We start from the raw sequence: 18,323 nt of genomic DNA on the forward strand, positions 1-18,323 counted from the left end.
GGTGTACTGAAGGTAACCATAACAACAACAAAACCTAAATAAGATGAACTCCTGACTAAATTAACTCAGTCCTGTACATTAAGTTTCTATCAAAAAGAGTCATGCACATTTCAGCCATAAATACTATTTACTTCCATTTTTACTATCCTATATTTGATGTCCAGTATTCAGTGTAAACAATTATAAGACAACAGAACTAGAACATATAATCCTGAAATTCTTAGGGAACCACAAAAGACCCTAAATAGCCAAAGCGATCTTGAGAAAGAAGTACAAAGCTGGAGGTATCGCATTCCTAGATTTTAAGACACACTACAGAGTTATAGTAATCAAAACAGTATGGTACTGGCACAAAAAATAGTCACATAGGTCAGTGGAACAGGATATAAAGAGCCCAGAAATAAATCCATACTTACATGGTCAATTCATCTATGATAATGGGGGAAAGACCAAAAGAAAGTTTTTCAATAAATGGTATTGGGAAAACTGGATCACTTTCTTGCACAATACATAAAAATAAACTCAGAGTGGATTAACGACTTAAACGTGAGAACTGAAGCCACAAACTCCTAAAAATGTAGGCAGTAATTTCTTGGACATTGGTCTTAGCAAAATATTTATGAGTGTGCCTCCTCAGACAAGAGAAACAAAGGCAAAAATAATGTAATGGGACTACACCAAAATTAAAAGCCCTTGCACAGCAAAGGAAAGCATCAACAAAACAAAAAAGCAGCCTACTAAATGGGAGAAAATATTTGCAAATTATATATTCAATAAGAAATTAATATACCAAACATATACAACTCAACACCAAAAAAATACTCTGATTATAAATAGGCAAAGGACCTCAGTAGATACTTTTCCAGAGAAGGTTAGAGATGGCCAACAAGGCATATGAAAAGATGGCCAACATCACTAATTGTCAGAGAAATGCAAATCAAAACCGTAATAATAACTCACACCTGTCACAATGGGTAGTATCAAAAACCAAAAAAAAGGGGCACCTGGGTGGCTTAAAGCCTCAGTGGGTTAAAGCCTCTGCCTTCGGCTCAGGTCATGATCCCAGGGTCCTGGGATCGAGCCCCGCATCGGGCTCTCTGATCAGCGGGGAGCCTGCTTCCCCCTTTCTCTCTGCCTGCCTCTCTGCCTACTTGGGATCTCTTTCTCTGTGTCAAATAAGTAAATAAATCTTTAAAAGAAAAACAAAAATAACAAATGTTGGCAAGGATGTAGAGAAAAGGGAAACTTCATGCTCAGTTGATAGGACATTACATTGATGCAGCCACCATGGAAAACAGTATGAGCTTCCTCAAAAAATTAAAAATAGAAAAATTATACTATCCAATAATTCCACTACTGTTATTTACCTTACACAAATGAAAACATTAATTTGAAAAGATACATCTACCGCTATGTTTATTGCAGCATTATTTATAATAGTCAAGATATAGAAGCAACGTAAGTGTCCCTGATAGATGAATGGATAAAGAAGATGTGATATAATGTGTGTCTATGTATGTGTGTGATGGAATAGTAGCCATAAAAAAGAATGAGATTTTTTTGCCATTTGTGCCATGGATATACCTAGAAGGTATTATGCTAAGTGAAATAATCATAGAAAGACAAATACTATATAATTTTACTTATATGTAAAATCTGAAGAACAAAACAAATGAGCAAACAAGAAAACAGAAACAGACTCTTAAATACAAAAAACAAACTGGTGATTTCCAGAGGGAGTGGGGTAGGGGGATGGGAGAAATAGGTAAAGGGTAAGAGATACAAACTTTCAGTTAATAAAATAAGTAAGTCAGAGATTAAAAGTACAGCATAGACAATATAGTCAATAATATTGTAATAATTTTATATGGTGGCTACACTTAGGATGAGCATTGAGTAACATATAGAATTGTTGGATCACCATGTTTTACCCCTAAAACTAATATAATGTTTTATTTCAGTGATACTTCAATAATTTAAAAAAACAGTATTTAAAAGTTATAGGACATAAAAAGCACGAAACATTAAGCCCTTATCAAAAGACAAAGCACTCAACAGAACCAGACACAAAGATGACTCAGATGTTTGCACTATGAAATAAGTAATGTCTATGATTAATATGTTAAAGGGTCTAATGGGAAAAGGACAACATGCTTGAGCACATGGGGAGTTTGACAGATAGATGGAAACCATAAGAAAAAATAAAATAGAAATGCTGGAAGAGGAAAAACAAAACAAAACAAAGAGTACTAGAGATCAAGGATGCCTTTGGGCTCATCAGTAAACCTGGACAGATGAAGAAAAAATAAGTGAATTTGGATATAGGTAATAGGAACTACCCAAACTGAAGGACAAAGAATAAAGTCACACACACAGATGTTCACATGTGTGAACAAGAGCTGGGAATAAATTAGCATCTCAGAAGAAGAAAGGAATACTGGGACAGACAAAATATTTAAAGAGATAACTACTAAGAATTCTCTTGATAAAGTGGGAGGTATCAAACTGGAAAATTCACAGAGCTTGGAAGGCCCCAAGTGGGATTTTTAAAAACAAATAACAGATTGAAACTGCTGGAAAGACAAAGATAAAAAGAAAATCTTGAAGGCAATAAATGGAAAAATTCACATTACATACAGACAACAAAAATACAAATTATAGTAGACCTGCCCTTTGTAAGGCATATAACAATTAATAAAATACTGAAATTTTAAAAACTGCCAATCCAGAATCCTATGCCATGAAAATAACATTCAAAAAGGAAAAACTTGGGGCAACTTGGTAGCTCAGTTGGTTAAGCATCCAACTCTTGGTTTGGGCTCAGATCATGATCTCATGGGTCTGGAATCTAGCTTTGTGTCAGACTTGGTGGTCAGCAGGGAGTCTGCTTAAATATTCTCTCCCCCTGCCCTTCTTCCTACTCATGCTTTCTCTCTCAAATAAATAAATCTTAAAAAAAAAAAAAAGAAAGAAAGAAAAAGGAATTTTTTTTTTAACAAGGGTTGAGGGAATTCATTAATAGCAGACTATACTACAATAAATGCTATAGGAAATTCTTCAGGCAGAGGGAATAGAACACCAGATGGAAACTTTGATCTAAATAAAGAACTGAAGATCTCTGAAAATGGTTAAAATAAAGATAAACATAAAAAGTACTTATTGTCTTGAGGCACCTGGTTACCTTAGTCAGTTAAGCATCTGCCTTCTGCTTGGGTCATGATCCCAGGGTCCTGGGAACAAGCCCTGCATCAGGCTCCCTGCTCAGCTGAAAGCCCGCTTCTCCATCTCCCTTTGCCCCTCTCCCCAGCTCTGTCTCTCAAATACATAAATAAAATATTTTTTAAAGTACTTAACTTATTTTTTTATCATCCTTAAAGACAATTATCTAAATATAAAATAACAACATTGTGGATTTACAGAATATATAAAAATAAAATATATGAGAACAATATACAAAAGATGAGGGGGGTATATTTGGAGTATACTATTGTAAGATTCTTATACTATATGAAAAAATGTATAATTGTATTTGAAATATTAATTAAAACCAAACAGTGTAAATTTTAAACAATTACTAACCTTTTTTCAAAAATAGGGTTAAATAATAAACCAGTAATGGAGATAAAATTGAATCATAAATATTTAATCCAAAAGCAAGCAGAAGTAGAAAGTATAAAAGGAACAAAGAGCAGATAGAACAAACAGAATAGCAAGATGGGATATTTTTATCTAAACATATGGATAACTATAGTGAATGAAAATGTTCAAAACATACAAATAAAAAGAGATTATCAGATTGGATAAAAAAGTAAGAGCCTACTATATACTATCTAAAAGAAATCCATTTTAAATATAAAGATACAAGTAGGCTAAAAGTAAAAGATGGAAAAGACATACATTGTAAACATTATCTAAAGAAAAATAGAATGGCTATATCACACCAGTAGACCTCAAAACAAGGCATATTAGCAGAACTAAAAATCCATATTTACATTATAAAGGTATTAGTAGCCAAGAAGATGTAACAATCCTAAATCTGTGTCCACCTAACAAAATAGCTTTGAAATATAGGAAGCAAACATTAATGAAACTAAAAGTAAAAGCAGACAAACCCATAATCACAGAGATTCCAATACTTCTCTCTCAGTAATTGATGGAACAAGGACAGTAAGTGTGAGAAGACCTAAACAATGATCAACATTTATAGACCATTTCTCCCCAGAACAACAGAATATATATTATTTTCAAGGACACATGGGACATTCACCAAAATATATCATATTCTGGGTCATAAAACATTCATCAACATTTAAATAACTAAAATCATATAAAGCATGTTCTCTTGCCATAAAAATTAAATAGAATTCAATAGCAAGAAGATATCTGGAAACCTCCAAGGATTTGGAAATAAAGTAATTCTAAATTGTATGTCAGAAAAGAAGGAACAAGGGAAATTATAAAATATTTTGACTGAATGGAAAGGGAAGTAAAACATCGATTTGTGGTATACTCCTTTAAATAGTGCTTACAGGAAAACTTAGAGCACCAAATGCTTACACTAGAAAAGAAGAAATCTCCTGTCTAGGAAATAATCTTCTCTATTAAGAACCTGGATATAGAAGAGTAAGTTAAATCCAAAACAAACAAAAAAGCAACAAATGAAATTGAGAAGAAAAGCAGTAAAAATCAGTGAAATCAAAAGCTGGTGTTTTGAAAAGTGACCAAAACTGACAAACCTGTAGCCAGACTCATTTAGAAGAGAGACCGTTGGACTTATATTACCAACATCAGAAATGTAATAGGAATTATAAATAAGATCCTATAGACATTAAAAGCACAATAGGAGCTATTACAATTTTATGCCCATAAAATTGATAACTCAGATGAAATAGACAAATTTCTTGAAAAATACTACCAAAGCTTATTCAAGAACTGGAGAACCTAAATAGTCATAAGTTACATAAATGTAATTTGTAGTTAAGAGTCAACAAAGTAACCCCCAGCCCTGGATGTCATCACTGGAAAAATGTATACCAGCATTTATGAAAGAAATAATGCTAGTTCTGTAGAAACTATTCCAGAAGACAGAAGAGGAAGAAGCACTTCCTAGCTCATTATTTGAAGCTAGCATTACCCTGGTAACTAAACCAAAGCCAGTATATGAAGACTACATATAAATATTCCTCATGACCATAGATACAAAATATTAAGCGAACTATTATTTAATTAAATCCATCATGTATAAAAAGAATAATGCATTGTGACCAAGAGGTCATTATCCTGGGAATGCGAGGTTGCTTAAACATTTGAAAATAAATCAATGTAAATAGCAGATTAAAGAACAGACAGACTTAAAAAAAAACACCTAATTTATCCTATTTATCCTAATAGATGCATAAAAAGCAAATGACAAAGTTAGCATTATTTATGATAACAATTCTCAGCAAACAAGGAATAAAAGACAACTTTTTCAACCTGATAGAAAGTACCTACAAGCAGATTTACAGCTAATATCATAACTAATGGTGAAACACTAACTACTTTCCTTCTAAGATTGAGACCAAGGCAAGGTTGTCTAAACTCACCACTATTATTCAGTATCATACTGGAGGTTTTATCAGTGCAATAGAAAAAATAAAGAAGAAAGCATATAGATTGGAAAGGAAGAAATGTAAATGTAAATTACAGATGACATGATTGTCTGTGGGAAAAAATCCCCCCAAATAGACAAAAAATGTAACAAGAACTAAGAAGTCAATTTAGCAGACTTGCAGTATATAAAGTTAGTATACAAAAATCAATTTTATTCCTATATACTAGCAATGAATGATTGGAAGTTGAAGAAAAGTGCAATTTATAGTAGCACAAAAACCATTAAATGTAAATCTAACAAGATATGTGAACAAATACAAAACACTAATAAAGAAAACATAAATGGTGAGCAATCACGTTCATGGTTTGGAATACTTAATATTGTTAAGACATCTGTTCTCCTCAGGTGGAGCTATACTCAATGCAATTCCAATCAAAATCCCAAGAGGCTCTCATGCTGAAGTTGACAACTTGAGTCTAAAATTTATATGGAAATAAAGAGGGTGTAGGATAATGAAAACAGTTTTGAAAAAATATTGAAGTCAGAGGGACATACATTACCTGATTTCAAGGCTTTTTATAAAGGTACAGTCATCAAGACATTGTGGTTTTTGGTGTACAGATAGACATGTAGATCCATGGAACAGAACAGAGAATTTAGAAATAGGCATAATTTAATATGATTTTCAATAAAGATGCTAAGGCAATTCAATGGGGAGTATAAAATCTTATTTATCAACTGTGCTCTAACAATGAGACAATCTTTTGCAAAGAAACATATCTACAAAAATTAGAATGGATCATATATCTAAATACAAAATCTAAAACCGTGAAACTTCTAGAAGGAAAACATAGGAGAAAACCTTCATGATCTTAAGTTAGGCAAAGATTTCTTAAACAGGATGTAGAAAAATCACTATAAAACTATAAAAGAAAAGGTTAAATTATACTTCATAAAAATTAAAACGAGAGTATAAAAACACAGTTAAGGAAAGACAATTTTCAGATTTTAGAGAAAACATTTATAAAACATATCTGACAAAGATTTTATATCTAAACTTTTTTTAATCTAAACGTTTTGTATGTAAAGAACTCTTACAATCCATTAGAAAGACCAAAGAAAAATCCCTTGTTTTAAAATGAGCAAAGGATTTGATTAGAGACTTCACCAAGAAAGAGATACCCCTGAAAAATAACATGAAAAGTACTCTCCATCTTTAGTCAGTAGGAAAATGCCCCCAAAGCCCCCAAAACAAAACAAATCCCCACAATGAGATATTACTATGCAGCCACAATAATGGCTACAGTGAAAAAGACTGACCACATCAACTCTTGTGATGATAGGGGTCCACCAGAATTCTATTTCATACACTGTTGATGGAAATATAAAATGGTACATTTACATTTGGAAAGCAGTCTGGCATATTCTAAAAGAGTTAAACATGCACTAACTACAATCTAACTGTTCTCCTACATATTTACCTAAGAGAAATAAAACATCTATCCCCTGAAGATTTATCTATGAATAAATATTCCTACCAGTTTTGTCTATAATATCCAGAAGCTGGAAACAACTCATATGTGCACCAAATGGTGAATGAACACACCAGATTTGCACTATATATGCAGTAGAGCACTTCATAGAAACAACTGGAATGAATTATTGATATAATATTAATAAATCAATGCTGAGTGAAAGCAGTAGACAAAAAAGGTGGAGCCTCTATAATTCCATTTACTTTGTTAAAGACTTTATTTGTTCATTTGTTTATTTGAAAATGAGAGTGAGCAAGAGAAAGAGTGTAAGTCAGGGGAGAAACAGAGGGATAGAGATAAGCAGACTCCTCACTGAGCACGGAATCCCACACAGGGCTCCATCCCACAACCCTAAGATCACAGCCTGAGCAGAAACCAAGAGTCCCATGCTCAACTAACTCCACCACTCAGGTACCCCTGTATAATTCCATTTACATAATTTCTAGAAAATGTATACTCAGCTGCTTGAAAAGTAAATCAGTGATTGACTGGAGATAGATGTTGGGGGAGAAAAGGGAAGGAGAGAGGGTAGAATTAAAAAGGAAATAAAGAAACTTTGGGAATCAATAACTTGATTTTAGTGAGGTTTCACAGTATTTACTGTGGCCTAAACCAATTAACTTGTACACTTAAAATATGTGCAGTTTGGAGCACCTGGATGATTCAGTTGGTTGAGCAGCAGACTCTTAGTTTGGGCTCAGGTCATGGTTTCAGGGTCATGAGAGCAAGCTCTATGCTAAGTAGGTAGCCTACTTGAGATTCTCTCTCTCCCTCTGCTTCTCCCCCTGCTTGCATGACCTTTTCTCTCTAAAATAAATAAATATTTAGTAAATAAATATGTGCAGTTGATTGTGCATCAGTTATACCACAATAAAGTTATTAAAAAAACTAGGTACTAATGAACTGCTTTCTGATATTAGATTATAGATTATATTAGATTATACTTTTCAGAATAGTATTTTTATAAGAGAACCCTTTTCAAATGTCTAACATGTCACAATTCCATATACGGTTATTTTCAAATCCCTTTTTCAAACTCTGATTTTTTTTTTTCTATCTAAAAAAGCTTGTTGAAAACTAGATGAATATTCTCTCTTGAGCTAGTTTGGATGAATATTGATGTTTAGATTTCAGGTTGAAACTTGAAGGATAATCAATTCAATTACTTGCTTTCTTTCCTTTCTTCTGCCACATCCTATTGTGTGATCTGAAGCAACAAATTGTTTTCACATTTAAAACTATTTTAAAATAATTTGGCTTAAAGTTTCCATAGACTACAATGATAATAGAATTTGGTCATAGACCACTTTCCTAATCAGAAACCTTTACTTAAGGGACGCCTGGGTGGCTCAGTTGGTTAAGCAGCTGCCTTCAGCTCAGGTCATGATCCCAGCGTCCTGGGATCGAGTCCCATATCGGGCTCCTTGCTCAGCGGGGAGCCTGTTTCTCCCTCTGCCTCTGTCTGCCTGTGCTCGCTCTCTCCCTCTCTCTGATAAATAAATAAAATCTTTAAAAAAAAAAAAAGAAACCTTTACTTAAATAACATTTAAATCCAATCTTCAGTGTAAAGCATATCAGCACTTTGAAAATCTTATTAAACTCTGAAATTGAATGACCTATATAAATAATGATGTGCCATACTTGTAATGTATTAATTGAAAAGTAGCTGACTTTTATCCCCAGGAATGTCAGGTTTGTAACAACAGATAAGTTGGCTAATACATAAAAGATGTTTAATACAAAAAAGAATATCCTTTGATTAAAAAAAAAAAAAGACAAAAAGTCATTTATTTGAAGATTTTTTTCAAACTACTTTCTTGCTCCTTATTATTTGTAATCTTGGATAGATATTTTATTTTATTATTATTTTTTTAAGATTTTATTTATTTATTTGACAGAGACAGCGAGATAGGGAACACAAGAAGGGGGAGCAGCAGAGAGAGAAGGAGAAGCAGGCTGCACGCTGAGCAGGGAGCCTGAAGCGGGGCTCGATCCCAGGACACTGGGATCATGACCTGAGCTGAAGGCAAAAGCTTAACGACTGAGCCACCAAGGGGCCACCTGTATAAATATTTTAAAGTTTCATAGTTATTGGTTTCTATTTCTTCTCATTCATACATACGCTATGCCTTTGGTAATTATTATACTACTACAGATTTGTTTGGGCATTTACAGCAACATTAGTGGTCTTCTACAAAGTGAATTCTGTCAAGCAATAATGATTTTTAATTAATTAATATTTTAAGAAAGATTTTATTTATTTACTTGAGAGAGAGAGAGAGCATGAGAAGGTGAGAGGGAGAAGCAGATTCCCCACTGAGCAGGGATCCCGATGTGGGACTCCATCCTGGGACTCCAGGACCATGACCCGAGCCAAAGGCAGTTGCTTAACCAACTGAGCCACCCAGATGCCTTAATTTTTTTTCTTTTAACTGAGAAATAAAATAGGAGCAATAAATTATCTTCAACTATATCTGTTTCAAGTATTAAGAAAGATTTTTAAGAATATGGGTGTTGCTACTGTTGAACTGTTGTTTAAACATTATTTCTCACACTGTGCCTAATGGATTTAATTATGGTTCACACACTTGTTTCTTTATCATCTCTTCAAATGGGGAGCTATACAGATACATTGTAAACTACTACAAGAACATGTTATTAGGCTGTCTCTGCTGATGAAGGTATTTTCAAATTATGTTGTAAAAGCCCATTGTAAATGAATTCCATTAAGTACTGGTTTTCTCTTATAGTTCACTAATCATAGTTACCCACCTAGATCAAATACAAAAGCAAGACAACACATCCAAATAAAAAGGCCTTATTGTGACCAAACTCAAAGGCCTACAACGGTGATTAGTCTAAAATCCATTTAACATGGAAAAGAGGCCATCAAAAATATTTCTTCACGTCTTTTATAGCCCATAGTTGCCCCTAGGAAATTCATACTTTAATTGAGGACACTAAAGTACCACAAATAAAATTGAAAACTAATAAGAGCCTAACTCTGACTTTAAGTACATTAGTAGTTTCGGGAACTAGGTTGGAGAAAGATCTGCGATCAGGTTTGAAGAGTAGGTAGTTTAATATGAGGAAATAATATGAGGAAGGATGGGGTATAAGTGGGCTGACTATGGTTTACAAGAGGGAACTTAAGAAAAACTAATCGGATTAGTTAATGGAAAACTAATCGGATTACAGAGGGCCTTAAATGACATGAAGTGCAGATTAACCTTGACACAATGGGAAGTCATATGATTTTTTAAAGTTATTTTTTATTTATAATACATGCCTTCCAGACAGAATGTAAAAGGTATAAAAAGGCATCACATGAAAAATAATTGTCCTTTTTAATAAAGCCTAACAATGTGATTGAAATATCTATATTAAGAGCAAAGATGCAAGAATAGCTGAGAAAGTCCTGTATAAGAAAATAAGAAGGAAGAAGAGGAGGAGGAGGAAAGCCACTTGCCCTACCAGATATGAAAACTTAACTATGAATTTGGGGCACCTGGGTGGCTCAGTCATTAAGCGTCTGCCTTCGACTCAAGGCATGGTCCCAGGGTCCTAGGTCAAGCCCCACATCGGGCTCCCTACTTAGCGGGAATCCTGCTTCTCCCTCTCTCACTACCCCTGCTTGTGTTCCCACTCTCACTGTATCTCTCTCTGTCAAATAAATAAATAAAATCTTTAAAAAAAAAAAAGTTACTATGAATTTATAGTCACTAAGACAGTTTGTTGTTAATACAAGAATGGAAAATGAACAAAATAAGAGAGCCCAGAAACAGTCTGTACATACTTGAACATTTGATTTATGACAAAATGAATATTGCAGATGGGGAACAGTGCTGGAACAACTGGTTATCTCTATGGAAAAGAATGTATCCCTTCCTCATGCCATATAAAATCAACTTTGAAAGGTAAAATTATAAAATTTTGAAGAAAATATGGAATCTCTGTGACCTAATCATAAAAGAGAAGATTGATAAATTTGGCTACATTAAAATTCAGAATGTCTCTTCAGTAAAAGACATACAGGAAATGAGATAAACCATAAACGGAGAGAACATATTGCAGCACCTATATTGAGTTATTTGGAATAATGCAAGAACAACTACAAATAAATAAGGAAAAAAGGATGACCTAATTGAAAATTGGGCAATAGAAACAAAAGAGGTATTTCACGGAAGAGAAAATCTGAATGGCCAATAAACAAAGGAAACTCAATCCCAATAGTAATCAGAAAAATACAAATCAAAACCAACGGGGTGCCATTGTGTAGGCACTGGATTATAAAAATTGAAAGTCTTACAAAAAGTGCTGAAAGGGATGTGTCTTAGACATTGCTGGTAAAGTGGTAAACAACCACTCTGGAGAACATGTTGATCTAATATTACAGTCACATAACTTACTACTCTGTTCTGGGTGTTTCCTAGAGGATTTCTTGCACATGTGCACCAGTAGACATATGAGAATGATCATAGCAGTGCTATTCAGAGTAGCAAAAATCTGCGAATAACCAGATGTGCAGTAACAAAAGAGTGAATAAATTCCTTGTAGTATAGTCACAAAGCAGAATATTATGCAGGAGTGATTATGAACTGTAGCTCTTTATAAAAATGGATAATCTTAGAAACATAATGTGTGAAAATGGCAAGTTATGGAAGACTATGGTATACCATTTTATAAAGTTCAAAAAAACTCAAGTAATATATGATAATATATGATAATAATCCTATATACTTGTGATTAAATTTTCCTAAAACCTGTGAGAATGATAAACATTAAAATCAAGTAACTATTACTTTTAGGGTATCAGTGGGGGATGAGGCAGGAAAGAAACACAAAGAGAGCTACAGTTTTGGTAAACTAGTTTTTTTTTTTTTTAAAGATTTTATTTATTTATTTGACAGAGAGAGATCACAAGTAGGTAGAGAGGCAGGCAGAGAGAGAGAGAGGAGGAAACAGGCTCCCTGCTGAGCAGAGAGCCCGATGGCGGGACTCGATCCCAGGACCCTGAGATCATGACCTGAGCCGAAGGCAGCGGCTTAACCCACTGAGCCACCCAGGCGCCCTGTTTTTGGTTTTTTAAGTTGGGAGATTGAGTGGGGTCATAGGTATTATTTTATTTCTTGCTCACTTGTACTTTTTTTTAAAAGAGAGAGAAAAGGGGAGAGAGGGAAGGGGCAGAGGGAGAGTGAGAGAATCTCAAGTAGTCTCCATATGCCCAGTACAGTGCATGACATGGGGTTCAGTCTCATGACCCTGAGATCATGACCTGAGCTGAAATCAAAAATCGGATGTTAAAAATCGGATGTAACGAAATGAACCACCCAGGTGCCCCACTTGTATATATTCTTTGTATAAAATATAACCTTAAAAATTATAATTTGGAGAAAAAAAATATATTTTCTCCTTCAACTCACCCAACCACCCATTTTCCTTCTTCAGAGCCTTGTTAAATAAATTGTAGAGTAGCTATGCGAAGAGTATAGTACAACTATTATAAAAGAACAAAGCCACCCTATACATTCTGAATGGAATGACAACTGGATTGTATTGTTAAGTGTGTGTATAATGCTACAATTTGCATTAAAGCACATGCACACATTTAAGTCAGCCATCTCTGTAAGGTTACTTAGAAACTGGCTCTCATGAGTTCTTGACTCTGGAAGTGACTTCCAGAAGTCACATTTTTAAAGAAATTTAAAATTAAAAAAAAATTTTTTTTAATTAAAAAAAAATTGACCCAGCTACATGTAGAAAGTGAGGTAATGGCAGTGATGGGGTGGGCATGCAAGGAAAGGACATTAAAAAATTAAGGAAAACAGACGAGCTGGTAAACCATCCCAGGTATAACCATAAGGGAACCAGGTCTGGAGAAGGGTGATGGCAGTGGGATTATAAATAGAAGAGCATAAGGGAGTGAAATATATGTTTTGACACTGTACATGACTGAACAATTCATTCTGCCTAACTACTCTTGCCAAAACCTAGTAGTCTACAGTCACATAAAACTGCATTTTTAATCTACTAAATGCAATTTATTTTATTATCCTATGTAAGACCTGTTAAATCCAGGGTGTAGTCATGGAATGTCACCACACAGATGGTCTTCAGGTTTTGTGGAATCTCCTTTTGCATCAAAGCCACAAATGGAGAAGAAATCTCTACAAAATCTGAAATTCCTCCTGATTTACCCTACATAAGCCACTTTTAACCTTTCATCCTGAGAAAAATTTAATTGATAAGACTTCTATGAGATTATAAAAATGTTTGCCTACCAATGTGCCCTATGTAGCAATGCCAAAAATACCCTCCTAACTGGATATTCTAAGAGAAAATTGTTTTAAGGTGGAAAGTAGATTTCACAGAATTTATTCTTTTGACACCTGTAATTAAACTTTATTAAAACATTATAAACTTTGGGGTGCCTGGGTGGCTCAGTGGGTTAAAGCCTCTGCCTTCCACTCAGGTAATGATGCCAGGGTGCTGGGATCGAGCCCCGCATCGGGCTCTCTGCTCAGCAGGGAACCTGCTTCCTTCTCTCTCTCTCTCTGCTTGCCTCTCTGCCTACTTGTGATCTCTGTCAAATAAAATATTAAAAAAAAGTTATAAATCTTTTCTTCTACCCAGTTATATTATGATGATAGGAATTTTTGCATATGTGTTATATCTGCAGTTATGAATTCTTGATTTTTCTGAAATTGTCCCATCAATTATTGATATGTCTGTATTTTTACTCAGTTTTAGTAAAATCTGCCAAGAACCTAAAATAAAATAGTCCCATCCCTTCTCTTCTTTCCCCAATCCTCCCACCATCTCTTCTTTTTTCTGCATTTCTTGCCCTCATTACTCTTCTTGCAGTTGCTCTTTTTCCAAAATGAAGCCCAGAGCTAGTTGTGTGCAGACAGTATTGATTGTAGTGTTGTGTGTGTAACTCTGCTGTCCTATTTTTCTGCACCTCAGTTGGAGTTGTCCCTCTTGCCAGTACAAACCAATTACTTCTTGTTGAAGTCCCTGAGTCTTTGAACATCTGTTGTCCTTTGCGTCATCTATGGGACTCAGAAAAGATCTACTTGAAGTTTTTTTCTCATACCGCAGGGATTTTCTAAAACTTGTGTTATTTCCTGTGACCCAGAGATTGTTTCATTTTCCTGCAAGAGGAGGAAAAAAAAAGGGATCTAAATGCTTCCTGTGATTGCATAAAGTTTATTTTAGGAACTAAAATCTGAGTGCTTTTTTTTTTTTTTCCCCATTACATCCTATTTTCCTTGTTCAAGATTTATAGGGAATGTTAGGTCATGTTTGCGCCTTTGCACCAAGGAAGTGTTTCTTCCACTGACTAGAAAGTTTTAAAGTAAATATTCTGTGACCCTTTAGTTCAAATTCCAGGCTCAGTGTGTTTTTTGAAAGAGGAAAAAGCATGGCTCTGAACCTAGCTCCTTATTCTTTAATTAGTGTTCAGACTGTCGCTTGAAACACTTAACATTATTTAGTCTCCTTCCACACCAACCAGTTTTTATAACTAGTGTGCCTAAATCACCAACAAGCAAAAATATCAAAACCTTTCATTAGCTTATATCTTTTTGTATTGAGGAGAGAAAAGTTCTTACTGACTTGAATTAGAGACTAATTGTTTCCTGTTAAATCAGGGAGATTTCTTATGCTTTCTGGGGAGGTATTTTTGTATAAACAAGATTTTTGTATCTGCCTAAGACTTCCAGTTAATTACATTTTGCAAGGAATATAAAAAATGGAGATTCATTATAATCACTTCCTGTTAGTAAAGAATAAGACATAGGAGCTATTAAGTCAAGTTGCTTTTTTTATAAAATGTACTGGAAAGAGAAGAAAATCTGCCATCTAAGCATTTCGTCTGGAACCTGTATAATCCACTTTTATTTCTGAATGACGGCTTTATTGCCATGCTTTTTAGAACACTTTAGTGTCCTGAGCTTTTAGAAACAAGTGTGGATGTGACTTGCTTGCACATTTTCTAAGAACGTATTTCCAAAAGCAGAATAGGTGATGCCATTTCAGTTCTGGTTTCACTTCACAAAATTCTATTCATAAAAACCCCTGTTACAAACTAATTTTCCTTGACATTTCACAGCAACCTTAACATGCTATTATTTTAAGGTGTAAGTGAAGGAGTTATCAATTCCCATGTAAATAAGAGCATTAGCTACCATCTTCAAAATTGGCTTGATGATGGAGGTGAGGGTTGATTTCCTGATGATATGAGAGAGGAAACTGTTGTGGTGGGGTCGGGGGGGGGGGGACCTCCTTTGGAATAGTTAATTCACCTGTCTTGGAAGGTGCCTGGGTGGCTCAGTTGTTTGGCATCTGCCTTCAGCTCAGGTCATGGTCCTGGAGTCCTGGGATCAAGTGCCCCATCAGGCTCCCTGCTCAATGCGGAAGTCTACTTCTCCCTCTATCCCTACCCCTGCCTATGCTTGTTCTCTCTCTCTCTCAAAAATAAATAAATAAAATATTTTAAAAAATTTGTCTGTGCTGGAATGTGCCATACCAACATGAATTTCTATCAATTATTTTCATATATTGGTAAGCCTAAGGTACCCATTTTTTCTTTCAGGTGGAAGAAACAGGTTTAGAAAGTTTAATAAACTTACCTGTGTGAGACTATAAAAGGAAAATGTACCCAAAGAAACTCGGGAATCATGATAAGCTTTTATTAGCTGAAACAGTCCACAGTATTAAGTGGATATCAACTGATGTGAGTAAGCTTCAATTCATATTGCCCTATGTTATCCATCAGAATTTCTTTGCTTTACTCACCAAAGACCTTGATATGAATTTGAAGGGAAATTTTAATTCAGACACAACTATACCAGATAAGTTAAAATAAATGTAAGTGGCATCCTTATTGAGTTAAATATTAATGAAGAATATGACTTTGGCTCATTTCTTTTATTCACTTAATCTTTTTCTCCTCTGAAAGATTTGTTTTATTTTATGACTTTAAAGAAATATTACTTTCTCCAAACTCCATTGCTCTGGTTTCTAAAAAATAATGATTGAGGAAAGCACTCAAGAGAGGTTGGCATCTGGGAGGAATAAGGAGTGTGCCTCTGGTTTCCCCACCATGGAGGGTGGTGGAAAGGAAGTATGTAGTGCTTGAAGTGATTAAATTTGCTGGGCCATCTGGTCATCAGGAAAAAGCTGTGTTTTCAATTTCACTGTGAATGAGGAGAAGCTTATTAAGGAAGGAGAGCATTTAGTCTAAGGAAAATTGAAATCATAGTTTATTTCTACCCCTAAGAGCTTCAGCTTCCTTAATTATGGAAAGAAGGGCCACCTGTGGGAGACCCTGACTGTTTAATGATGCTGTTGTATAAGTTACTGGGGAGACTTGAAGGATGGTCTGGGAATGTGAGCGAATACACAAGGGTAGTCACTTAGAATGGAGTCACTCCAGTCCCCTAAAGTCCCTCCCCATCCCCATACAATCTTTATGAAAGGAGGAAAATGGGCAAAAGGGCTTAAATTTTTCTCAAGCCAAGGAAAGAACTCAGAGTTCCTGGTTCCTTAAAGTTTACTGCCAGAGTCTCTGATCCAGATATCAGTTGGAAAGCCATGAATCAAGTGTAACTGATGAACATCCATCCAAACTTCTATTTATTGAACTATCTCATGCTTTAAAAGTAAAAACCAAGTTCATGTTTTATTTACCACTATTTAAATAAAGCACTAGATTCAAGAGAGGCTGTAGAGGGAAGTCAAGAATAGGAAAAGAAATCAATGCACAAAGCATGTACCCTCACTAAACATTGAAATTGGAAGAGAGAGGGCAATGGACAATGGTATGCAAAAAATTAAGAGTTTGGAAGTGAGTCTACCTGTTGCCACCTGCTGCTGGCTCTGTCATCTTTGCAGGTGATTAATACAGTTCTCTGATGCTACCTGAATCAAATCTAGAAAGCTCAAATTCTGGGATGTGATTGGGATTATGTGGTCTGAAATTTTTTAAAGGATTTGTAGAACCTGCAGTTCCACAGAAAGGTGCAATTTGTTTCATTCAAGATGTACCTAAGCACTGAGTGTAGGAAGAAATGTTCCTGATCTTTTAAGAGACTATTGCTCAGATTGGTCTTTGGTTTTTTAAGAATGTTGTCAAGGTGAGGATTCATTTGGTTTCCTCATAAACTGCCAGTATGGAGAAAGACAAGTGGGGTGAGAAGTGGATTGCCCTTCCAAGAAGGGAAAGAAGCATGGAGTGTGCAAAGCTTGAAGGCTGAGAGCTTAGTCAACTTCCAGACCACAGACATGGAGGTCAGTGTGGCTGGAGCAGGGCTGAGGAGAGGTGAGCTAGAAAGGTGCAAAGGGCCAGGTCACTAAGAGCTTCCCTCCATGTGAAGGTGACTTTCTCTGCAGATGATAAGGAGCCACTGGAAAATGTTAGCAAGCAGCCCTGCCTGTCTCCTGATGCCTTGGCTCACAGTCCTTTCTTCGTTCTAGGCCCCATGCTCATGGAGTGTACTGCTTTAATGTGCAGCTCTTGAGTCCCAAAGGCTTTTTACTTTTCACATTCTCTGCCTTCAGCTCTCTGACTTTGTTCTCATTTACATCCACTCTGCATTTGAAATCTTAAACTCTCCCAACTCTGAATGTAGTAACTTAACTGTCCTTTCTGTTCTCCTGTTCCCTTATCCTCACAAAGTTGCTTGTCAGGACTTGATATCTCTTAACTCATTCCTTGATATCTCTTGATATCTCTTAACTCATTCCTTCCCCTCTCTCTGGACTTATCTTCTCTGGATACTCCAGAGAAACAGAACTAATAGGGTGTGAGTATGTATAGGTAGATAGAAAGGTGGATGTAGCTATATCTACTTATCTATCTATTGATTATTATTTATCTATAGATTATTAACTTATTATTGAAGTTATCAATTGAAATACAATATTGGTTTGAGGTGTACAGTATAGTGGCACTACAAAATACTGACCATGGTAAGTGTAGTTACCATCTGTCATTGTACAAAATTATTATAGTATTATTTACTATATTCCAAGCTATCCTTTACATCCCCATGACTTAATTATTTTCTTAACTGGAAATTTGTACCTCTTAATCCCCTTTACCAACTTCCCTATCCTCTTTCCTCTCTGGCAACCACCAGTTTGTTCTCTGTATTTAAGAATTTGTTCCTGTTTTGTTTAGCATAATACCC

The 18,323-nt window shown here is 35.1% G+C and overlaps 1 long non-coding RNA gene across 1 annotated transcript in view; it reads left to right on the top strand.

The window, feature by feature from the left end:
- LOC116591239 overlaps nt 1-18,323 on the top strand; it is a 56,188-nt gene that overhangs the window by 2,227 nt on the left and 35,638 nt on the right. The window contains exon 2 of the long non-coding RNA XR_004285900.1: nt 15,725-15,865. This is a non-coding gene — a long non-coding RNA (uncharacterized LOC116591239). The remainder of the gene's footprint in view (nt 1-15,724; nt 15,866-18,323) is intronic.

Source organism: Mustela erminea, chromosome 5 (genome assembly GCF_009829155.1).
Source record: "Mustela erminea isolate mMusErm1 chromosome 5, mMusErm1.Pri, whole genome shotgun sequence".
Lineage (NCBI taxonomy): Eukaryota > Metazoa > Chordata > Mammalia > Carnivora > Mustelidae > Mustela > Mustela erminea.